Consider the following 25,872-nt stretch of genomic DNA (forward strand, 5'->3'; position numbering starts at 1 on the left):
AAGTGTGTTGATCCTCATACCGAAATTTATGTCACAAGGTGAAAACACAATTCTAACTTCCCAGTGAGCCATGATTTAAGCTACACAGGGCTGAGTGTGCGGAAGTATGTCTTTGTCTCTAAGGGACATAATAAGAAATGCTTGCAATTTATGAAAGTCACCGATAATTTTTAACCTTTTTGTTTTGGAGGTCAGCCAAAATTCCAAATCTTTTACACTAACCATTGCAGTAATCCAGGTGAGTGAAGGCGGTGGTGATGGAGGGGACGGGGACGAGGTGATGGACTGAACAGCGACTGGAGGGGAGTGGGGGATGGGAGAGAATCACGAGCTGAGAAGTATTGTACAGAATGCTTCCTTGGTGTTAGAAGATAAACTGAGGCATATTAAAACTTTTTAGTTTCTTTGAGCAAAAACCAATTGGAATGGAGCAGCGCCAGATCAGAAGTTGTTAGGAGCCCTCCACCAACAGGAACTCTGGGAGAGACTTTATAGAAAGAAGGTGGAAGCAAAGCAAGGAATTATTGGTTGGCTATAGCTGAAAGCCTCGTTGGCTGTCTGTGATTGGTTGTCCTTAGGTTTGCATTTCGATTTGGGTTGCTTACGTAGGCTGCCACGGCATTAGTGCCACCTGTCTTTTTTTTTTTTTAAATAAATTTATTTATTTTATTTATTTATTATTTTTGGCTGTGTTGGGTCTTCGTTGTTGTGCACGGGCTTTCTCTAGTTGTGGTGAGCAGGGGCTACTCTTTGTTGCGGTGCACGGGCTTCTCATTGCAGTGGCTTCTCTTGTTGCGGAGCACGGGCTCTAGGCGCGCAGGCTTCAGTAGTTGTGGCACGCAGGCTCAGTAGCTGTGGCTTGCAGGCCCTAGAGCGCAGGCTCAGTAGCTGTGGCACACGGGCTTAGCTGCTCTGCGGCATGTGGAATCTTCCCAGAACAGGGCTTGAACCGTGTCCCCTGCATTGGCAGGTGGATTCTTAACCACTGCGCCACCGGGGAAGCCCGGCGCCACCCGTCTTAATGGTCTCCTTGTTGAGTTAACTTAACACTGGTTTCTGGATTGGCTCGGACAACTGAGTGGACAGGGGTGCCAACACAGAGTAGGCACAGTCTGATGTCTGGAGTCAAAACCTGACTCCAGTTTTTATGCTCTGTGTGAACTTGAGCCAATTGCTTAACCTCTCTCAGCCTTTATCTGTAAAAACAAGAAAAATTCTACTTACAAAGTTGTTGTGAGAGCTAAATGAGAGTTCATATCACTAACTTGATACATACATTGATAGTCTATTAATTGCTAAACCCTGAATTCAAAGTCCAGTATGGGAGAGACATGCAAAAACAATCAACACACTACAAAGAGGCAAGTGATAAGCGCAAAAATATCAGCCTCCCTGAAGTGTTCGAGGAGCCCAGAATCAGGTGCTCTGCTTACAGATGTGGGGAGAGGGGAATGGGTATTTGAGCCAGGCTTGAATGAATATGTTTCCACTAAAATGCATCTCCCCTGTGACCTTGGACAAATTAATCTCCGAGAGTCTCTGTTTCCTCAGTTAGGGATAATAATAGTAACCATCCCAAGGAGTGATTGTGAGGGTTAAGTGAAGTAATCCCTGAAGAATGCCCAGTACAGTGCCTGGTACATACTCCATCAACGTTGGCTATTTTGATTAACATTATTACTATGGAGAACTCTGGGACTAAAGAGCTCTGATGAACTCAATGACATATCAAGGTCACAGCTAGTTAATAGCAGAGACTAGACTAAGATCCAGGCAACAATTTTATGCTCAAAATAAAAGTAGAGCTCTGGACTCATCCATCCTACTTTTCCTACTGGAGATTCTAGAGAGAGTGTTGGATCTTTTTGTGTAACATGGAAACTTAGCAACTTTTCCCAAATGAAGTTCTGAATGAAATCATTTAACATTTGAATGAGCTCATATGTAAAAGGATTAACCACTCTGACAGGTACTAAATCTGCAGTACATATAAGTTTACTTTTTCTTACTGGACATCTTGGTTTTGCTTTTGTTTTTTTTCCAGGTTACATATTTCTCTTATTTCAACGCTCTAACCCCGTTCTCTGAAGCCTATTTGATTTTCATATCAAAGGAAAATGAAAGCAAAAGGGATAGGTTCTACTTGTAATCAACATCCGTTTACTGTCTATTGTGGTTCAGAAGCTCTTTGCTAGCACTATGGAAGGAGACAAAGAATAGAAAAGATAGCCTCCATCTTTGAGACAGTTGCCATTTTGTTTAAATAAACCAATCTACATGCAAAGAGAAAACAATAATTCTATGATAATGTATAGATATTCCATGGTCATATGGGGTAGGTTGGATATGTTCACACAGAGGAGACAAAGTCAATTGGTGTATTGGGCGGGAGCTAATGAGGATGTATGGAGAGAAAAGAATCATCTCTTTGACCAGTGCTATGCTGGGTGTTCTGTATAGTATCTGGATAATTCTGAGCTCTAAAAATGGTAAAGACTGGCAAAGAGAAAGGCAGGCAGTGATTTTCATTAAGATCACCTGGTACTGGGCTTCCCTGGTGGCGCAGTGGTTGAGAATCTGCCTGCCAGTGCAGGGGACATGGGTTCGAGCCCTGGTCTGGGAAGATCCCACATGCCGCGGAGCAACTGGGCCCGTGAGCCACAATTACTGAGCCTGCGCGTCTGGAGCCTGTGCTCCACAACAAGAGAGGCCACGACAGTGAAAGGCACGTGCACCGCGATGAAGAGTGGCCCCCACTCGCTGCAACTAGAGAAAGCCCTCGCACAGAAACGAAGACCCAACACAGCCAGAAATAAATTAATTAATTAATTAATTTTAAAAGAAATAGGAAAAAAAAAGATCACCTGGTACTAAACAAACAAACAAAGGAACCTGCACCCAGCTCCCACCCTCAGAGATTCTGTTTCCGTTTCCGGGGCAGGGAGCCCAGGTCTCCACACTTTATGAAAGCTCCCAGGTGATTCTAAAGTGCAACAAAGGCTGAGAACCTCCACGTTGGGGCAAAGACCAGATGACAAATATTGGCAAGTCTGTGTAGAGAACTAATGCATATGAAAGGGTTTTCTAAATAACACACTACTGTGTGAATAAAGACTTACCATTGTTTTTCTGTGTGGAGTTTGTACCTAGAGATCCCCTCAAATGACGTTGAATGAGTGCACTTCAAGTACGGTGCTTCTGCACTTCAAGCAGGATTCTGAGCACATTGTATTGAAGCGGGCGTGTGGGTTTGTGGGGAGGAGGGTGAGAGTGACCAAGAGAAATGCCAGGCAGGGCTGGAGGAACTGACCCATGAGTTCTCTTCTGTGGATTCCAGGTCTGAAGCAGCAGAAAGTTACGCCCAGGGCTTGCCAAACAGCTCAGGAGCCTTCTGTCTGGAGATTTCAAGGATGCCTATTTTGTCATAGGGCTAGTTGAAGTGAAAATGCCACGCTGGAGAGGAACAAAAGATGAGATTCAAGAGTTTGACGCATTGTCCATGCTCATTAATTGTTTGCTGAAATGAAGACAAAATGTGGGATGATGACGTAGCACTAAAAAGAAGAGATGGCGTAGCAAATTAGATCGTGGTGTTTGGATTTGATGCTACTGGCCTCAGAAAGCCATGATGTAACCTTGAGTCGTGTTTAAGGACCTGTAAACTACTGAAAATTGAAGAAATAAATGTGTGTCCAAGGTTATTCATCCCTTAAGAGGACTTTAAAGAAGAATATTTTCATCATGAAAATAATGGTCGCTATAATGCTTTATTTAAGCAAGACTGTGGACTCTTCTTTTCTGAACAGGGCTGTACCTTCCGGTAGGGCTGGTTGTTCATGTCACACGAGTGAATAATAGAGTTGGCCCTGAAATCAGTCTGTCCTGTGCTCACTAAGCCGTGCACCCGAGTGTGGGCTGCGTCAGCCCAGATGAAGGGATGCCTTTTCCCACCTCACACAAAGGCACCCCATGGAGTAGTGGCAGCCCATATCTGAAAGTCTGAAGACACAGTGCATGCTCTTCTGCTTAGGTAGCCTCTTAAGGTCACTTCCAGACTTGGGTAGGAAACCAATGATGTGAGCAATAAAGTGGAAGAAAGAAGAGAAGATAAAAATGATCAAACTATTAGAAGAAATGTAAAAGAACAGCAGAGTGAGGTCCCAAGATAAGTTGAGTCTCCCCCCATGTCTTTCTGATATTGTGAGTAAACACGGAGAGAAAGTTCAGTGACCTAATAAATGGCAGAAATGAAAACGAGGCAAAATGCAACATAGAGGCATTTTGCAATAAGAAGCAACATGAATCTGGCATCTAAATCCAGCAATTGTATAACCAGGGCTAGAAAAAGTCCATTTTACCAGCAGCAAGTCTATTTTTAGAGAGAAAATATAAAATGAGTATGTTTCCAATGGTCCTCTGCACTTCTTTTCACTTTCATCCAAAATCCCTTCCTCCTCAGCCCATTCCAGCACCTCAGTGGAACTGGATCGCTACTGCTTATGTTTTACGTTTCAATTTGGATGATGAGTTTCCATATTATGTTCATATCGGCAAGGCTCTGCCACGCTCACCTCTAACTGCTAACTTTTCTAGTACACAGTCAGAAAAGGAAGTCCTTAACTCTCACAAGCGGTTTGGTCTTGAAACTACCTAAGAAATGTCTCAAGCCCCTTTCAATTTCTAAGGAAAGCAGAATTTGCACATTAGAAACAGAGCTCACAACACCTAAGCAAAGAATTTCATAGAAATAAATCAGATTAGTTCAAAGGATATTTGTCTTTAGGCTCACAGTATGTCCCACACTTTTTAATAGACCAAGAAGACCTGAGGTCAACACTCTGGATTCCTGTCCCTATAAGGCTTTTGCATGGAACATCACTGATTCCTATGGGTTCCAGCTGAGGAATTTATAACATGATCTGTTTCCCTTGGGATTAGCCTTTGAAAATTTATTTATTCATCCAACATTTAATAGATCCCCCACTGTGTTAGATGCTGGGAACACAAAGATCACTAAGGCATGGCTACTGCTTCCAAAGTCCTTATTTAGTAAGGAAAGACAGACATTTAATTTAATAAATGCCACAAAATACTCTGGTGCTATGACATGTATGTCTGGGGAAGAGAGGGGACACAGAGGCCGAGGAGGTGCTCCAAGGCAGAGCAAACTGTGGGAATAAATAAAGCAGCCGTGGGTCAGAGAGTTTGGGTTAGTCAGGAAGATGCAGGTAGATCCAGTTGACCAATCAAAATCCTATCCTTGGAGCAGGTGGGATAAAGGATAGGTCCAGCAGGTAGGATAAAGGATAGGTCCAGGTAGAAGAGGTGGCCGACGGGGCCAGTGACAGTGTAACCCATAAAGCCACAGTCTTTACAAGACTTGGCCTCCATATGATGGTCTATAGTTCCCAGATATGCCTTCAATGAAGCCTACTTAATGTTTAAGAGCAGTTCCAGAACATGTAGAGTTGGGGGTTGCCTGGGAGACGGAATGCTCAGACAGCGACTTCCCTATTGCCTCTGGTTCTCAGAGCTGAATTCCTGAGCATCTTTAGTCTCTGTCTTAACTGTGAAAAAATAGATTTTAAAACATGGATTTTTAAACATTTTACTGTTTAGTGCTGGGTTTAACTGTTTAAACCTGTCACTGAATGAAGATGAAAAACTTGTTTCACTATACGATACTGCCTACAGTTAAAATGACATCTCTGTTTCTCTGTTTCTCCTTTATTCTCTCTCTTTTTGAAACTGGCTTAATAATTCCCTTGGAGTAGGGATAGGGGATTTTCATTAGTACCAGATCATTTCACCTGCCTTTTCTCCCTGAGATTTCCAGTTTCCTGACACTCGATTTTCTTTAAAATTTCCATCCCTCTCTTGGTTTTCCATGAGCTTCCATGGTCTCTCCCTGTGAACACTGCCCCTCACTTTTCTAACTTCTTACCTGGAACCATATAACTGGATCCCTTCCCTAAATTTTTCTTCCTTCCATCTTCCCTTCCTTTCTTATTGAAATACAGTTGATATACAATATTATGTTAGTTTCAGGGTACGACATAGTGATTTGACATTTAAATACATTATGAGATGATCACCACAGTAAGTCTAGTAAACATCTGTCCCCACAAAAAGCTATTATAGTACCATTGATGACATTCTCTATGCTGTACGATATATCCCCATGACATTTATTTTACAACTAAAAGTTTGTACCTCTTAATTCCTTTCACCTATTTAGCTCCCCATCCTCAACCTCCCCTCTGGCAAAACCACCTCCCCTCTGTTTTCTTATGAGTCTGTTTTCATTTTGTTTTGTTTTCTAGATTCCACATATAAGTAAGATCACATGGTGTTTGTCTTTCTCTGAGTTATTTCACTTACCATAATACCCTCTACATTCATCCATGTTGTTGTAAATGGCAAAATTTTATTCTTTTTTTATAGCTAAGATTCCATTGTGTGTGTGTGTGTGTGTGTGTGTCACATCTTCTTTATCCATTCACCTATTCACGGACACTTAGGTTGCTTCCATATCTTGGCAATTGTAAATAATGCTGCAATGAACATAGGGGTGCACGTATCTTTTTGAATTAGGGTTTTGTTTCCTTTAGAGAATGTGCAGAAGTGAAAATGCTAGATCATAGGATAGTTGTATTTTTAATTTTTTGAGGAATCTCCATACTATTTTCCATAGTGGCTGCACCAACTTACAATCCCACCAACAGTGAAAGTTCCCTTTTCTCCACATCTTCACCAATACTTGTTATTTGCTGTCTTTTTGATGATAGCCATTCTGACAGGTGTGAGGTGATACCTCATTGTGATTTTGATTTGCATTTCCCTCATGATTAGTAATGTTGACTATCTTTTCATGTACCTGTTGTCCATCTATATGCCTTCTTTGGAAAAATGTCTATCCTCTGCCCATTTAAAAATTATATTTCTTGTTTATTTGTTGTTGAGTTGTATGAGTTCTTTCTATATTCCGGATATTAACTCCTTTTCAGATATGGGTGCATATCTTTTTTCAAGTGTTATGTGTTCTTGTTGGATTGATCCCTTTGTCATTATGTAATACCCTTCTTTCTCTCTGGTTACAGTCTTTGTTTTAAAGTCTATTCTGTCTGATATAAGTATTGCTACCCCAGGTTTCTTTTCATTTTTATTTACATGGAATATCTTTCTGCATCTCCTCACTTTCTGTCTGTGTGTCTTCAGATCTGAAGTGAGTCTCTTACAGGCAGCATATATATGGGTCTCATTTTTTCTAATTTTTTTAGCCATTCTATGTCTTTTGATTGGAGCATTTACTCCAGTTACATTTAAAGTAATTATTGATAGATATGTACTTATTGCCATTTTATTAATTGGTTTTTGGCTGTTTTTGTAATCTTCTTTGTTCATTTATTCTTTTCTAGTTCCCTTTCCTTATGATTTGATAACTATCTTTAGTGTTACATTTGGATTCTGTTCTCTTTATTGTTTTGTTTATCTTTGTAGGTTTTTGATTTGTGGTTACCATGAGGTTCATGTATAAGAACCTAGATAGATAGATAGATAGATAGATAGATAGATAGATAGATGATAGATAGATAGATAGATAGATAGATGATAGATATATAGATAGATGATAGATAGATAGATGATAAATAGATAATCTACTTTAAATTGATGATCTCTTAAGTTGAACACATTCTAACAGCTCTACATTTTTAGTCCTTCCCACCATGCCTTGTTTCTGACATCATATTTTACATCTTTTTATTTTTCTCTATCCCTTAACTTATTGTAGATATCGATGATTTTACTACTTTTGTCTTTTAACCTTCCTATTAGCTTTATAAGTCATTGATCCACTATCTTTACTATATGTTTGCCTTTACCAATGAGGTTTTTCCTTTCATAATTTTCTTACTTCTAATTGTGTCCTTTTCTTTTGTGCCTAGAGAAGTTCCTTTAACACTTCTTATAAGGCTGGTTTAGTGGTGCTGAACTCTTTTAGCTTTTGCTTGTTGATAAAACTCTTTACCTCTCTTCAATTCTGAAGGATAACCTTGCTGGGTAGAGTATTATTGGTTTAGGCTCTTTCCTTTCATCACTTTGAATGCATTGTGCCACTCCCTTCTGACCTACAATGTTTCTGCTGAAAAGCCAGCCAATGGTCTTACAGGAGTTCCCTTGTTTGAAACTTGTTGCTTTCTCTTGCTGCTTTTAAAAGTCTCTCTTATATTTAATATGACATTTTAATTACAAAGTGTCTTGGTGTGGCCCTCTTTGGGCTCATCTTGTTTGGGACTCTTGCTTCCTGGACCTCATTGTCTGTTTCTTTCCCCAGATTAGGGAAGTTTTCAGCTATTATTTCTTCAAATAAATTCTCTGCCCTTCTATGTTTCTCTTCTCCTTCTGGGACCCCCATAATGCAAATGTTAGTATGCCTGATGTTGTCCCAGAGGTCCCTTCAAGTACCCTTATTTTAAAAATTTCTTTTATTTATTTTTTTAAAAAATTACTTATTTATTTTTGGCTGTGTTGGGTCTTCGTTGCTGTGTGCAGGCTTTCTCTAGTTGTGGCGAGCAGGAGCTACTCTTCGTTGCAGTGTGTGGGCTTCTCATTGCAGTGGCTTTCCTTGTTGCAGAGCATGGGCTCTAGGCGCACAGGCTTCAGTAGTTGTGGCACACGGGCTTAGTTGCTCTGCGGCATGTGGGATTTTCCCGGACCAGGGCTCAAACCTTTGTCCCCTGCATTGGCAGGCAGATTCTGAACCACTGCGCCACCAGGGAAGTCCTAAAATTTCTTTTATTTCTTTTCATCTTGGTTGATTTCCACTACTCCGTCTTCCAGATCACTGATCCATTCTTCTGTATAATCTAATCTACTTTGATTCCCTCTAGTTTTTTTGTTTTGTTTTAGTTATTATATTCTTCAGCTCTGATTTGTTCTTTTTTATATTTTCTAACTCTTCTTTGAAGTTTTTACTGTGTTCATCCATTCTTCTCCTGAAAATGGTGAGCATCTTTATGATCATTACCCTTAATATATTGGGTAGATTTCTTGTCTCCATCTCACCTAGTTCTTTTTCTGAGGTTTTGTCTTATTCCTTTGTTTGAAACGTATTCCTCTGTCTCCCCATTTTGCCTAGTCTCTTATTTTATTTCTGTGTATTAGGTAGGTCCGTTTCATCCCTTGATCTTGAAGAAGGGGCCTTATGTAGGACAGGTCCTATTGGGCCCAGCAGCGCACTCCCCTTGTCCAATGGAGCTAGATGCTCCATGGGTATCCCCTTTGAGGGCTGCGTGTGCCCTTCTGTTGTGGCGGTGCTGATTGCTGGCCTCCCTGGCTGTGTGGCCTGGCTACACACAGCTACTGTGGGTTTGCTAGTGGATGGGCTGGTTCCCTAGGTGGCTTACTGTGTGGCTTGACAGCGTGTGGCTGCTGCAGGCCTGCTGGTGAGCAGGGCAAGTCCTTAGCGCTAGTAGGCTAGCGGGAGGATTCCAAAATGGTCCTTGCCAGCACTGGTGTCAGCACGGAAGAACAAGAGGTCAAAAATGGCTGCTGCCAGAGTCTCAGTCTCCAGGAGAAGGCCCAGCTGCTGCCTGCCTCTCCAAGATGCTCGCCAAGATCAGCCAGGTCTGATCCAGGTGCCTTTCAAACTACTACCTCTGTGCTGGGACTCAGAGCATGTAAGATTTTGCATACACTATCTAAGAGTGAAGTTTCCTATAGCCCTGTAGTTCTTCCAAAGTAAGCTCAGTTTGTTTTCAAAGCCCGACTTTCTGGGGGCTTATCTTCCCAGTGCCGGATTCCTGGGCTGAGTTGCCCAATGTGGCACTTGGGTTCCTTGGTCCTTGGGGAGAACTTCTACAATCATGATTTTCCTCCTATTTGTGGGCCAATGACCTGGGGGCATGGGTCCTGACTAGATCATGTCTCTGCCCCTCCTACTCATCTTGTTGTGGCTTCTTCTTTATATGTTTAGCTGTGGAAAATCTTTTCTGCTAGTCTTCAAGTTGTTCTCATAGACAGTTGCTCTGTAAGAGGTTGTAATTTTGGTTTGCTCTTGGGAGGATGTGAGTTCAGGGTCTTCCTACTCCACCATCTTGACTCCCCCCTCCTTTACCTAAATTTCTGAGGGCTTCTGTAGAATGTGAATGTGCCCCATTAATTAAGGCAGCACTGCTAACATGCCAGCTGCAGAGCAACAAAACAGTCCATCTTCACATTTGCTGCCCATTGCCTCCCCTAGGCCATTTCCCCTTCTTCCAGTGTGTCTAGATGGTGGGTAGAGATCCCTTGGTCGCAGGGAGAATTGTCCCTACCCCAGGCCCAAGGATGAACTAGGTCCAAACCAGTCATGGAAATCCCCTTCTCCTTGGCCATTGATTGTTCTAAGTTTAGACATCTGACCCACATCTGGCCAATGGAATGTAAAAGGAAATCTGGAGACCACCTAAGATAAGGTTTTGTGATGATGTTTGTGATAAGTTTCCTAGAGCTACTACAACAAAATGCCAGAAACTGGGCAGCTTAAAACAACATGTACGTATTCCCGCACCGTTCTGGAGGTGATCAGTCTGAAAACAAGGCTCTAAGGAAGAATTCTTCCTTGTTTTTTTCTCGTCTCTGATGGTTGCTGCTCCTTGGTTTGTAGCTTCCTCTGCTGCCGTCTTCACGTGGGCATCTTCTTTCCATGTATTCTTTGCATTTCCTCTCTGAGTCTGTCTCTGTTTTCTCTTCTTACAAGGTCACCAGTTACTGGATTGGGATCGCCCTAATTCAGTATGGCCTCTCTTAATTAATTACATCGGCAAAGGCCCTATTTCCAAATATGGTCATATCCACAAATACCTGGTTTTAGGACTTCATCACACTTTTTGGAGGACACAATTCAAACCATAAGGCCTTTTGCCCTTTTCACTTTACCGTCTTGGAAGTACAACAGCCGTCTGATGACTATGAGGTTAGAGACATGAAAAGAGTCTACAATTTGAAGATGGTGGAAAGGAGAGCTAAGGAAACAGTAGGTGTCTAATAGCATCACAGCACAGTTGAACTACTGCCAGCAACCATTTACTTCTAGACCGCTTGATTTGTCAGAAAATGGCCCTGAGCTATTAAGTCACTGCCAGGTTTTCTGTCACTTGTAGTAAAAAAATCCTAATGGATGCACCAAAATCTCCCTAGTTCACAACAGAATTAGAAAAATAAGTAAGGTAGTAAAATTTTCATAGAGCAAGATTCATTAAATTTAAAGGATATTTTAAAATTCTGAAGTTATGTCATTCTCACTTTTTTGTTATTAAAATATGCTATCTTTTATGAAATGATGGTGATTGTAGAAGGTCATTTATTTTTTAGCATCCTTACTTGGAGAAGGAAGGGAGGAAGGAAGGAAAGAATGAATGAAGGACAGAGGAAAAATTTTGGAAAGTTAGTTTTTCTCTAATCTTCAAAAATTTTTTCTTTTAGCTTGTGAAATCCAAAAGTCTATGATGAGAAAAAAGCTGCTGAATTTGCCTTAAAACCTAGAATTAGTGATATGCTAGAGCTTCGGGCACCAGTTCATGAGAGTAGATGGTTAAATTTCCAGGAAGTGGCTTGACATCACCTTGGTAACTTGAAATCTGACATGGTGGGAGTATTCACATCATGGAAATCTGCAGATGCTATAAATCCAATCCCTTCTCCCCCAGTTGGTTGTTTTCCAGCACAACACTGCCCCATACCTGCCTCTTGCAGGTGTCCAGGGGGTAAGCATGCAAGGGACAAGTCATACCGACTAAAACATACATGAGATTGAGATGGACCTAATTTAGTAAGTTAAAATTTTACAATGTAAAATACTCTCTCTCATTGCTTGTTGAGTTATCTGACAGTCCATTTCCCTCATGAAAATATTAGCTCTGCCTCAGCAGAAACCACATCTGTTCTAGTCACACAATATCTTGACTGCCTGCCACAGCATGGAGTGGGCTCTGGGGTCCTCATTTTCCTAGGAGTCATTATCAGAGATTCCACAGTCATCAGGATGCCTAGGGAAGCAAAAGTTACTGTAACATAAGAATATTTACCAGTGAGGGATCTGTAGACAAACGAATCCCTGTCCTCACGGGATGTACATTCTAAGATGACTAAGTGGAAAATGCAAGTAACAAAAGTACCATGTAATTTCAAGTAGTGAAAATCACAAGAGTGTGAGTTTTAAACAATCTACTGTAGTATGTTCAGTTAAACACTGGTTCAATGGGAGGTGTATAGGTGTTGAAAAAATTTAAATGGTTCTGTAGGCAATACATTTGGGGAATGTTGCTTAAACCAAGTTAAATTGGTGTCTTTATTGCTAAACTGCTCAGAGCCTTTAATATGATACTGTGAACATTTAATCTGTGCCAGTGAATCTTTACTTTGATCATGGAATCCATTTTTGAGTGCATCACCTATAATTAGTGTTCCACAGAGCATATTTTAGGAAACACGAGCACATTGTCATCTTAGATTTCTTGAAAGGTTTAATGTCGATTTCCTTGAGGGGCTTTTCTATGAGGCATTAAAGCAAAATATATTTAGGAATTCCACCCCCAGACAAACCAGAGAAGTTTTTATAGGTATATTCTGCCCACCTTTTTACAGATACGGAATCACCAAGACATGAACACTTACCTATTATAATTTTAGAGTACAGCGGTTACAAGTATTCCACATTTCCTTAATTGGGAAAAAGTTCACTCTCCTCTCTAATTGGGTAATTAACACTCCCAATATATCAGATATGTTATTTAATCAGAATGTTAATTTTCTTTATGTCAACTGTTTTTCAAATGGTATAATGAGTAAAAACCATCTTTTCAATCATGACGAGAAAGAAAGAGACCTCAAAGCCATTTTAACTTAGCATTTGGTTTTCAGGCAGACCTGAACTCCCTCCATCCCAATAAGACATTCCATTTCCATTTACAGTCTCTGGGGTGATAAGTATCAAAATCTCATTTGTTTACATGGCCTCGTTTTTTTCACATCCTTTCAGACAACTGAATGTTTCTGCTCATAAGGCAGTGTGGTGTACTGATGAAGAGCTGGGGCTCTGGAGGCAGCTTGTGTTCAATTTCCAGCTCTTCCATTACTAGCTGTGTGGCTGTGTGCAAGTTACTTAAGCCTCAGTTTTCCTCAACTGTGCAATGGGAATAATAGCAGTAACATCTGCCTCCTGAGCTACTGAAAGGCTTAAAAAAGATAATATGTATAAAGCACTCAAGGTAGTATTACTGTAGCTATAGCTCTCTTAACAAGCACTTAGATCTATTGTTGTAGTGACTCACTACCATGCACCTTTGAATTCCAAGCCCTCTCTTTCTTACTCAGCTAAGTCATAGAAATAAATTCGTTTCCTCTAACAGGTTCCTCACTAGGAGGCTCTCCCAAGCTTTCAGTCATTTCAGCTGCTCTTTTCTGAACGAGCTTCAAGTTTCACTGGCTCTCTTTAGTTTTAGGATTTCTAACTGAGCTCAGTGCTCTGAAAAATGCCTGCGTAGAGAAACAGAACCATTTGTGACTTCAAAATTACATCAAACTGTTCTCTGAAAAGGTTTGTGAAGCCTTTCTGTTGTCAGTGGGAGTGGACTATTATTAGCATCCAGTTCTGCACGGATCTTCTTGGATTCAGTTCTGATTGTGAAGGGGGGAAATTACAGGATGTTTCTTGTGACAGGACTAAGATCGCAGAAGGGTTGGAATGATTGGTAATGATGGTCTGTCTTCTGTTTAGCACTGACAAAAAGTTGAGTTGTTTTCCTTTTTTTTTTTTTTTTTTTCAGGAGAAGGGATAAATTAAGCTGAGGAGGTTAAAAAAGTTCTAGGTTTAAAAGAATTTAGAGATTCAACGTTCTTTCTACTATATATGGTTTTTCTATGTCATTGTACTCAATCAAGAGAATACAGTGGAAAATACCTTCACTAGCCGGAACTCAACTCCCTGAAACCATGATTTAAATAGATTAGAAATATGAACTTCCTGAGAAAACATCAAATAACATAAAGCTAGCTGACCTCAGTGATTAATCAAAAATCAACTACAAGGGTATATGTCCATGTATCAGTTAAGTCAACCCAACCTCCTATTCCTTATACATATAACATTGTATTAAAATGTAATCTCCATGGAAGAAGAGATTTTTGTCTGTTTTGTTCTCTGTTATGCCCGCAGCCTCTAGAAGAACACTTGGCACATAGTAGGCATTCAGTTGATATTTATCAAACGGATTGATGAATGAATGAAAACAGTATGTTTGGTACTGGAAAGATGGGAGGTGATACTTCAGAATTATGAAGCAGAGGCATTGCAAGGTCTGTAATAATCAACATAACATCAGTAATGTTGGAATGGAATTGGCCCTCTTCAAGCAGAGCAGTTGACTTGTAAAGGATTAGGAAAGATACTGATGAAGTACTGACTTTTTAAAAGAAATGATTGATTAACCAGAAATATTATTTCATCTGAACGGTCTACCGATTCCAATTAATTGAGGCTTCAAGTTGAAGAATAAAGGTGCAGACCTTGCATTTAGTAATAAAACTTTATGAAAATCCATCCTTCAGCTAAGCATTCCCAGATGTTCTGATGAGTTTGATGGTCTCTTGTTTTGTCTTTGAGAAGCGGCCACCCCAGTTTAAACTCCATATTAATTTTCTGGCACTTAATTGTGACTAGCTAACATTGGCACAGAAGGTCCTGTCTGAGCCTTTCAGAGATGCAGAAGATGAGAAGCAGGGAAGGGAAGATGGAGATTAGGTGTTAGGATCTAAACTGTGGTTGCAACTTCATGGTAGCTGGGCCCTTCATAAAGCAAATTATGGCAATGCTTCCATTTGTAATTTGTATTGTCTGGGTACAACTTTGTATCATTAATCCTTCTTTACTTTTCAAAACTAAAAATGATAGGCAATTGCCTCGGGGGCTTTTGTAAACAATGGTATTTGCATTTTTATATCATTCAGCATGAAGAGAGTCAATCTTACATTAACTTCATGAGTACATTTGAGGTGCCTTCCCCCTCTTCTATTTTTTTCCTTTATTTTTTGCAATGGTGGCAGAGCTATATGGGATATTTGACTGCTGTTGCATTATTTGAAAGTAAACCTGATCTAATCTGGCCTCACCAGTCCGTGGAAGTTCCTGTGGCAGCACTCCATCTTCTCAAACAGTAACTTAGCATTCCCTCTCTCAAACTGTCCCTATTTATTTTGGAGACCACCCCCCCCCCAAAGATGTGCTTCACATTTGCCTACAGACCCATCTGTCAGACACAGTTACCACATGGCGTCCACCACGGCCTTCTGTTGGCTGCACTTACCCATGTCTTTGCCTTGCTGCCATTTGATTTGCCTACCACTGCCAGGCGCCACTGTCTGAGGTGAGAAAGTCAGTGTTCATGCCAAAAGTGCTATATTCTTGGGGTGTGGGTGTGGTTTATGCAGAGGAGGGGAGAAAGGCCCTTTCTCTAATTCCCTGCAACGCTTGGTCACTGGGCCCTTAAGCTGATCTGATTACATCCAGAGTCCTTTCTACGCTTCCGGCTTCTGGCTTCTACCCTCACTCAGAATCTTACAAATTCTGTCAACACAATAATTCTGTCAGTACCTGGCACTCATTCCTTGGCCAAAATTGTTTTGGAAACATTCTCTAAGTTTCTAGTTACCACTCCTCCCCCAACCCCGCCCCCAGGCTGGGCTAAGGCATCAGCTGGGGCAAAGATGCCACAATCGTCATCTCTCCCCTCTCCTCTGGCGCTCTCTCCAGCCGAAGTCAGTCACAAGCAGAAGCTCCACGGACATCACTGGTACAGAGAGGTTTTGTGTGTGATGGGAGCACAGCGAGGGGATGGAATGAATGTGCGCTTTAGCAGTGGGTTAAATGCTCTCTTACAGAAGGAATCTTTTTTCTCTTATTTCTGAAGTGATGAAACAAAACCTAACCACCTTGGGCTCCACGCACCATTTCCTTCAGGGCATCGCTCAGGTGAGTGCCGCCCACCAGCCCTTCCAGGGCCTGGGGCTTAGTCATTCCTTTGTTGAATATAAAGGGTCTTTGTGGAAATTTTTCTTAGGGACAAGGAGTTCTTCACAGGCTCCCAGGCTAGAATTTGTGTTTGTTGGGCGCCTTGGAACTGGTAGCATTCCTTTTCCTCTCCTCCAGAGCCATGAAACAGGCAGCCTAAGCTGCTCACTCCGTTCTGAGTCTTCTCAGAGTTCACAGCTGACACTGAATCCCAGATTGCACCAAAGGAACAGTCTTTCGTCTTTTTATTTGTTTTCTCCCCTCCACCTGTTTCTTTACTCAGCTTCAATTCCATCTTCTTGCTGTCCTCCCTGGGGGACAACTTTGACTTCTCTTCCTCATGTTTTCCTGATTTTAGCTGGTCTGAAATCCAGACACTTTTTAAGAAGGAAAAGTACTGAGCAATAATATTATCTAAAGAGCCATTGGCTAGGACACACCAATATTAAAAGGAACAAAGAGATAGGTTTCTGAATTCCCAAATGGAATTTCTATACATTAGAAATGTCTGTGACCCAACATTTAAAAACCATCATATTCTAGATAATGACCAAATAAAATTAGTTATGAGGTTTGGTTCCTTTGGAAAAAAGCCTTGAACTAATTCAATTCATGCCTATGAGGATACTGTGAAAGTTAATTCAAATTAACTAACTCAAATATACAAAGGTCCAGGAGTGAATAAATTTTCATTGAACTTGGTTTTGTTGCCCAGATATTATGGGCAGTTGGCCCACTTTGCTTCTAGGATAATGTAATGTAAAAAAAAAAAAAAAAAAAAATCAAATTAAATTTCTAAGATCACGTTCCTAAGCTAAAGCCAGTACCATATGTTAACTGTAAATATTCCACTTGACTAGCAATTTAATTTTTCTACAATTTGTTATTCAATCTCCTAATAAACATCAACAATGCAGAACTGGAGAAATTTGAGGAGGAATGTTAAAGGGGTATTTTTAAATAATTCTAAGTGTTATAGTACCTAGACACATAAAATTATATGGTATATAATTATAAGTGCTATAAGCAACAATAATAAATTTCATTTTTGAGGCTTACTATATACCAGATAACTTGTGAGACCTTTACTTACATTATCTCATTTAATCTATGCAGTAGATAGGTTTTAAAAAAATTTTTATTGGAGTATAGTTGATTTACAAATTTGTGTTAGTTTCTGCTGTACAGCAAAGTGAATCAGTTATGCATATACATATATCCACTCTTTTTTAGATTCTTTTCCCATATAGGCCACTACAGTGTTGAGAAGAGTTCCCTGTGCTACACAGCAGGTCCTTATTAGTTATCTATTTTTTATATAGTAGTGTGTATATGTCAATCCCAATCTCCCAGTTTATCCCTCCCCTTTACCCCGTTTTCCCTCCTGGTAACCATAAGTTTGTTTTTATGGTTTTAATTCCCATTTTACAGATTAAGACACTAATGCTCAGTGATATTAAGAACTTCCCCAAGTTAATATAGTCTGTTAGAGGCAGGCCCAGGATTCGAACCTACATATGTCTGACCCCAGAGATTATGCATTTAACCCTTGGGCTATGAGGCAGGAAGGAGGAAGCCACTTAAAAGAAAAAGATTAAATCTCAGTGTGCAAAAGTATATAGAAGTTATTTTTCTATCCCCTCATAAAATTGTCCCATTCATTCAAATTAGGTAAGGATCTGAAAAAGTAAATGCTGGAAAAGATGAGAAGCCAAGAGCAAGAGGGGTGGATGTTTGCCAAAACCAGTGGGTAGAGTAAGCCAAAGGGCAACCAACAGAGAGCACAGAGGAAGCAGAAGTCTGAGGGAGCCGGGAATCAGCACACGAGGGTGAGCGGGGTAGAAAGACACTGATGCCGGACATCACACAGAAGATTGGGGCCAGGGGGACAGGGGTTGCAGGGATGAGAGGGCAACAGGAGTACCCAGAGCAGAAGCATGTACCGAGGCAGCTTGATTGTGGCTGTTCATATCACTGCTTCTACATTTTCTAATTCTCCATGTCAATAGCCAGTCCCAACAGAATCTATCTAGGCTTATGGCACTGGAGTGGGATCAGGCAGTTGGAGGCACTAAGCTGAGGCAGAAGGAGAATCCACAGCACCTCTGCAGGAGAAAATAGTGCCTAAAGGTTGTATTTAATTTAATTTAATTTATTTATTTAGGCCGCTCTGTACATGCAGCATGCGGGATCTTAGTCCCCTGACCAGGGATCGAACTTGTGCCCCCTGCATTGGGAGCGCAGTCTTTACCACTGGACCTCCGGGGAAGTTCCTAAAGGCTGCGCTTTAAAGACTCCAGGTAGATAAGTACCAGGAAGTATGACCTTCAGTGGGCTTTGCTTCTTCAACCCCATGACCCTCACTGCTTCTAAGAGAGTTCTACTAGATTATGCCCACATGTCTCCCAAGAGCAAAAATCAGCTCTTAGAGACAGCTCAATCTGAGCCCACAAAGAAAAATTTTCTCAGTTACATTGCAAATGACAGGGCACCTCTCACTCATTAAATTCAGTGAGTCATAAATTATTCAGAGCCATGTACTTATCATGGGTTAACCCTCATCTGTTTCCATCTTACAGGACATGTTCTAATTGCCAATTTTCCCCCTTAGAATGTAGTACTGGAAATTGCATGTTTCATTCTCTACGTGGCTTGACCAGTAGGAAGTACAACGGATGTACTTCCTTAAAGGCACCCTAAGCTTTTATTACTTGTCGTTTAAATTGCATTATCATTGTAATCTGCCACATCACACTGGTATTGAGTTCATGGCCACTGAAAACTGCTAGATCTTTTTCACTTAAGCCACCACTACCAAGCCAGATATCCATCTTATATTTATGAAAACCCAGTTGAAAATAACTTTTACATGGGTCTTTGCCTGTACTCCTGTTAATTTCTTTGTGGTTTTAGTGGCCCAACATTCCAAATTGCTGAGGGCAGGTTGAATTCCAGCCTGTCTGTGTCATCGAAATCAACAGCGTCAATACTTCAGGCTCTGCAATATCTGCAAATATGATAAAATGCCTTCTATGTCTTCAGTGAATTAAGTAATTTTCCATCGAAGTCAACAAATATTTTAGTGAGCACTTGTTCTGAATTGGCCACTTTTCTAAATGCGAGGATGAATGAGATGTATTGATGATGTCTGGATGAACTAGACAGAACTAGTGCCCAAGAGGCTCACTGTACCTGGAGGAACAGGCATGAATATGGCTAAGTACAATATGATATGAGTAGGAGTTCGCTGGTGGCACAGTAGATAAGAATCCGCTTGCCAGTGCAGGGGATACAGGTTCGATCCTTGTTCCGGGAAGATCCCACATGCTGCAGAGCAACTAAGCCTGCGCACCACAACTACTGAGCCTGTGCTCTAGAGCCTGCATGCCACAACTACTGAGCCCGCGCACCTAGACCCCGTGCTCCGCAACAAGAGAAGCCACCGTGATGAGAAGCCCGTGCACCACAATGAAGAGTAGCCCCCGCTTGCCACAACTAGAGAAAGCCTGTGCACAGAAACTAAGACCCAACGCAGCCAAAAATAAAAAATTAAATCTTTAAAAAAAAATGGTATGAGTAAAGTCCTATGAAAACATTTAAAATTAGCAGTTTACTGAATTGCTTTAGCCATGATTTCAGTTTCTTTTTTTTTCAATTAACAAATCTTTATTGAACATGTATGATAAACAGGGCAAGTTAATGGGCTCTTGGGATTAAAATAGAAAAAAAAATTGTGGTCACTGCCTTACAGAGAATATCTCAGAGGCATATATGCAAAAATAATTACATCATAGTGATATCAGTTTCTCATATACAGTCGTCCATTGGTATTCATGGGGGACTAGTTCCAGGACCCCCACAAATACCAAAATTTGTGGATGCTCAAGTTTCATATATAAAATGTTACAGTCAGGTCCTCTGTATTTGCAGGTTCTGCATCCGCAGATACGGGAGAGCCGACTGTAGGTCATCTTCACTGAACCCGTCGGTTTTCAAATTTCCAAGTGGTGGGTGTGGCGCTAATTCAACCTGAAGCTAGGTCTGCATAAAGCAGCTACATCAAGTGATTGACCGAGGACATTGTTGCACCTGAGCTGAGCACAGTAGAATGTGTGAATTCGATTATATTAAGAATGCTGATGCACGTGCCCAATACATTAGAAACATACAAATATCTCATCATACCAGCACTTTCTGTGATTTTAACTTTAAGACAACAACAATGTGAAGGATAGTGCACAAGACAGATTCATCTCACATATTGCTGCCTCTTCTAGAATGCAAAGGTAGCAGAAAGCAACAGAAAACAGACCCTCTCCTGCAACAGTGAATGTAATCCTGGCCGGGGGCTCACTAACCACTTTACAGCCCCAGTAATAGTTCACATGTGCCACATGCCTGCATCTTGTAGCCAACCACCAAGCATGACCACACACCATTTGGTAGCTGAAGCTAAAAGACTTATTTGGGTAGTTGACTAATTGTTCCTTTACCTTGCCTTCCAGATAGAAGAAGGAAGAGGAGGAGGAAACCTTTCTGTCCATAGTTTTTACTAGGCTGCCAAATCTACATTGGCCCTGTTCACATTTACTAATCTGAGTCTCAGCAGGAACAAGAGATTACCTATTCAGATTTGGGGGCTCTTGGCATTTTACACTAAAAACAATGACTCAAACCTGAATATAATTGAAAGAAGGGAGATTTGTTCCATAACATCTAGCCTCCATTCAGAGCTTTCTTTTCTCCCTTGACACCATCTGCCCTAAGAGAGCCTTATGCAGCCGTACTCGGGCTGTCCTGGCCCCTGGTCCTGAGGCAGGCACCTAACTATGCCTTCCCCAGCAGGGACCCCAGGCTCAGACCTTTCCTTAAGCCTGGGCTGTGTGTGAGGCTGGTGCTCCCTCAGCCAGGAAGCAGGCCAGGGCCAGCAGCCCAAGGATTTTCAACTGACTTTCTGTTTGTTTTGCTTTTTATTTCCTTCCCTCCCTCCTTTGCTTCCTCCCTAAGTCATTTGAGTATTTTATTACTAAATTTCAAAACTCAGCTCTTGGCCAATGCAAGTATGAAATACAATTTTTGAAAGATGTAATAAAGATGAAATAAACTGTTCATAGAGAGCCAATAGAGCAAATCGAGTCAGGGAGTTGGAAAATGGTGCTGGAACAGTTGGACATTCATATGCAAAAAAAAAAAAAAAAAGAACATTGTTCCTTGAACAACATATAAAAATAAACTCAAAATGTACCATAGACCTGAATGTTTGACGTAAAACTGTAAAAGTTCTAGAATAAAACCTAGGAAAAAAAATTTTTGTGACCTTGGATTAGTCAGATTTCTTAGATATGACACGAAAGCACTAACCAGAAAGCAAACAATGATAAATTGGTATCACAATTAAAACCTTCCTCTCTTTGAAAGACACTTAAGAAAATAAAAAGACTAGCTACAGACTGAGAGAAAGTATTTGCAGAACACATATCTAATCAAGGACTTGTAGCCAGAGTATATAACTAACTTTCCAAAACTCAGCAATAAGGAAACAAACAACCCAGTTTAAAAAAAAGGGGGGGGGGGTTAAAGATTTGAAAATCTTTCACCAAAGATGACATACAGATGGCAAATAATCACATAAAAAGATGCTCAACATTGTCAGTGATTAGAGAAATACAAATTAAAACCACAATAGAGATACCACCTATTAGAATGGCTAAAATAAAATGAAACCAACAATACCAAGTGTTAAGAGGTTGCAAAGCAACTGAAACTCATGCACTGTTGTGGAAATGTAAAATGGTATAGCACTTTGAAAAACAATTTGGCAGTTCCTTACAGTATTAAACATATACTGACCTTATAATTCAGTAATCCTCTTCCTAGGGATTTACTCTGGATGAATGAAAGTCATATTCACACAAAAACTTGCACCCTACTTTTATAGCAGCTCTATCCAAAATTGCCAGAAACAACCCAGGTATCTTTAGGGGTAAATGGATAAACAAGCTGTAGTATATCCATACAATGGAATACTATGCAGCAATGAAAAGGAATGGACTGTGGATACAGGCAATGACTTGGATCAATCTTAAGTGCATTATGCTAAGTGAAAGAAGCCAGACTCCAAAGAGTACATATCGTATGAGTCTATTTAGATGACATTTTGGAAAAGGCAAAATGATAACAACTGAGAACAGGTTAGTGATTGCCAAGGTCTGGGGGATGGGAAAGGAAATTGACTACAAAGGGGCACTGGGGAATTTTCTGGGTGGCAGAAATGTTTATATCTTTATTGGGGTGATAGTTACATGGGTGTATACATACATAAAAATTCATTAAGCTGTACATTAAGATTTGTGTATTTTACTGAAGTAAAATTGTTTCTCAATTAAAGCATTTAAGAAATGAAGATGAAACAAAAACATCTTCAGATAAAGGGAAACAGAGAGAATTTATTGCCAAAAGACCTGCATTAAAAGATGCTACTAGATGGGAACTTGGATCTTCAGGAAGAAAACAAGCGTGTTAGAAATGGTGAATATGAACATAAATATAATATAAATACATTTCCTCAGGTTTCCCTTCATTTATCTTTAGGTGGGGGCAGATAGAATACAAAACACCTACATTATGTAGGGAGATGGTGAGGGGGGGGATTTTTTAGGAAACAAAGAGAAAGCCACCTAATCAATTAGGGATTCCTAGCTCCTGAAAACTTGGTTCTAAGTCCACAAAAATATATGACCTGTAGTTGTTTTTTTTTAAATAGACTTTTATTGGAGTATAATTGCTTCACAATACATATGTCCCCATATCTCCTCCCTCTTGAGCCTCCCTCCCATCCTTCCTATCCCACCCCTCTACGTCATCTCAAAGCACCGAGCTGATCTCCCTGTGCTATACAGCTGCTTCCCACTAGCTAACTATTTTACATTAGGTAGTGTATATATGTTGATGCTACTCTCATTTTGCCCCAGCTTCCCCCTTCCACCCCATGTCCTCAAGTCCATTCTCTATGTCTACATCTTTATTCCTGACCTGCAACTAGGTTCATCAGTACCATTTTTTTTTTTTTTTAGATTCCATATACATGTGTTAGTATACGGTATTTGTTTTTCTCTTTTTGACTTACTTCACTCTGAATAACAGTCTCTAGGTGCATCCACCTCACTACAAATAACTCAATTTCATTTCTTTTTATGGCTGAGTAATATTCCATTGTATATATGTGCCACATCTTCTTTATCCATTCATCTGTCGATGGACATTTAGGTTGGTTCCATGTCCTGGCTATTGTAAATAGTGCTGCAATGAACACTGTGGTACATGACTCTTTTTGAAATATGGTTTTCATATACCGGGTATATGCCCGGTAGTGGGATTGCTGGGTCATATGGTAGTTCTATTTTTAGTTTTTTAAGGAACCTCCATACTGTTCTCCATAGTGGTTGTTCAATTTATATTCCCAATTTATACCAACAGTGCAGGAGGGTTCCCTTTTCACCACACCCTCTCCAGCATTTATTTTTTCTAGATTTTTTGATAATGGCCATTCTGACCAGTGTGAGGTGATACCTCATTGTAGTTTTGATTTGCATTTCTCTAAAAATTAGTGATGTTGAGCATCTTTTCATGTGCTTCTTGGCCATCTGTATGTCTTCATTGGTGAAATTGGTCTGTTTAGGTCTTCCACCCATTTTTTAATTGGATTGTTTGTTTTTTTGATATTGAGCTCCATGAGCTGTTTGTATATTTTGGAGATTAACCCTTTGTCTGTTGTTTCATTTGCAAATATTTTCTCCCATTCTGAGGGTTGTCTTTTTGTCTTGTTTATGGTTTCCTTTTTTTTTTTTAATTATTGAATTTTATTTTATTTATTTTTTTATACAGCAGGTTCTTATTAGTCATCAATTTTATCCATATCAGTGTATACGTGTCAATCCCAATCTGCCAATTCATCACACCACCACCCCCACCCACCACTGCTTTCCCCCTTGGTGTCCATACATTTGTTCCCTACATCTGTGTCTCAATTTCTGCCCTGCAAACCGGTTCATCTGTACCATTTTTCTAGGTTCCACATATATGCGTTAATATGCGATATTTGTTTTGCTCTGCAAAAGCTTTTAAGTTTAATTAAGTCCCATTTGTTTATTTTTGTTTTTATTTCCATTATTCTAGGAGGTGGGTCGAAAAAGACCTTGCTGTGGTTTATGTCAAAGAGTGTTTTTCCTATGTTTTCCTCTAAGAGTTTTATAGTGTCTGGTCTTAAATTTAAGTCTTTAATCCATTTGGAGTTTATTTTTGTGTATGGTGTTAGGGAGTGTTCTAATTTCATTCTTTTACATGTAGCTGTACAGTTTTCCCAGCACCACTTGTTGAAGTGGCTGTCTTTTCTCCGTTGTTTGTTCTTGCCTCCTTTGTCGTAAATTAGGTGCCCATATGTGCGTGGGTTTATCTCTAGGCATTCTATCCTGTACCATTGATCTATATTTCTGTTTTTGTGCCAGTACCATACTGTCTTGATTACTGTAGCTTTGTGGTATAGTTTGAAGTCAGGAGCCTGATTCCTCTGACTCTGTTTTTCTTTCTCAAGATTGCTTTGGCTATTCGGGGTCTTTTGTGTTTCCATACAAATTGTAAAAGTTTTTGTTCTAATTCTGTGAAGAATGCCATTGGTAGTTTGATAGGGATTGCATTGAATCTGTAGATTGCTTTGGGTAGTATAGTCATTTTCACAAGATTGATTCTTCCAATCCAAGAACATGGATTTTCTTGTTTCTCCATCTGTTTATGTCATTTTTGATTTCTTTCATCAGTGTTTTATAGTTTTCTGAGTACAAATCTTTCACCTCCCTAGGCAGGTTTATTCCTAGGTATTTTATTCTTTTTGTTGCAGTGGTATATGGGAGTGTTTCCTTAATTTCTCTTTCTGATTTTTCATTGTTGGTGTATAGGAATGCCAGAGATTTCTGTGTATTAATTTTGTATCCTGCAACATTACCAAATTCATTGATTAGTTCTAGTAGTATTCTGGTGGCATCTTTAGGATTTTCTATGTATAGCATCATGTCATCTGCAAACAGTGACAGTTTTACTTCTTTTCCAACTTGTATTCCTTTTATTTCTTTTTCTTTTATGAGTGCCATGGCTAGTGCTTCCAAAACTATGTTGAATAAGAGTGGGTGAGAGTGGACATCCTTGTCTTGTTCCTGATCTTAGTGGAAATGCTTTCAGTTTTTCACCATTGAGAATGATGCTTGCTGTAGGTTTGTCATATATGGCCTTTATTATGTTGAGGTAGATTCCCTCTATGCCCATTTTCTGGAGAGTTTTTATCATAAATCGGTGTTGAATTTTGTCAAAAGATTTTTCTGCATCTACTGAGATGATCACATGGTTTTTATTCCTTAATTTGTTAATGTGGTATATCACATTGATTGATTTGCATATATTGAAGAATCCTTGCATCCCTGGGATAAATCCCACTTGATCATGTGTATGATACCTTTAATATGTTGTTGGATTCTGTTTGCTAGTATTTTGTTCAGGATTTTTGCACCTATGTTCATCAGTGATATTGGTCTATCATTTTCTTTTTTTGTGATATCTTTTTCTGGTTTTGGTATCAGGGTGATGGTGGCTTCACAGAATGAATTTGGGAGTGTTTCTCCCTCTGCAATTTTTTGGAAGAGTTTGAGAAGGATGGGTGTTAGCTCTTCTCTAAATGTTTGATAGAATTCACCTGTGAAGCCATCTGGTTGGGGACTTCTGTTGGTTGGAAGATTTTTAATTACAATTTCAATTTAATTACTTGTGATAGGTCTGTT

General features: G+C 40.0%; 1 protein-coding gene across 2 annotated transcripts in view; it reads right to left on the reverse strand.

Moving 5' to 3' along the window:
• Positions 1-25,872, reverse strand: part of PCED1B (PC-esterase domain containing 1B) — a 143,599-nt gene that overhangs the window by 36,257 nt on the left and 81,470 nt on the right. Inside the window, exon 1 of one of the 2 annotated variants that reach the window (XM_057557579.1) lies at positions 3,120-3,168. The exons of the other annotated variant lie outside the window; for it this stretch is intronic. The gene's annotated coding sequence lies outside the window, so the exon portion shown is untranslated. Of the gene's footprint in view, positions 1-3,119; positions 3,169-25,872 lie in introns of those variants that run through there. 2 annotated transcript variants of the gene reach the window in all.

This window comes from Balaenoptera acutorostrata, chromosome 11, assembly GCF_949987535.1.
Source record: "Balaenoptera acutorostrata chromosome 11, mBalAcu1.1, whole genome shotgun sequence".
Taxonomy (NCBI): domain Eukaryota; kingdom Metazoa; phylum Chordata; class Mammalia; order Artiodactyla; family Balaenopteridae; genus Balaenoptera; species Balaenoptera acutorostrata.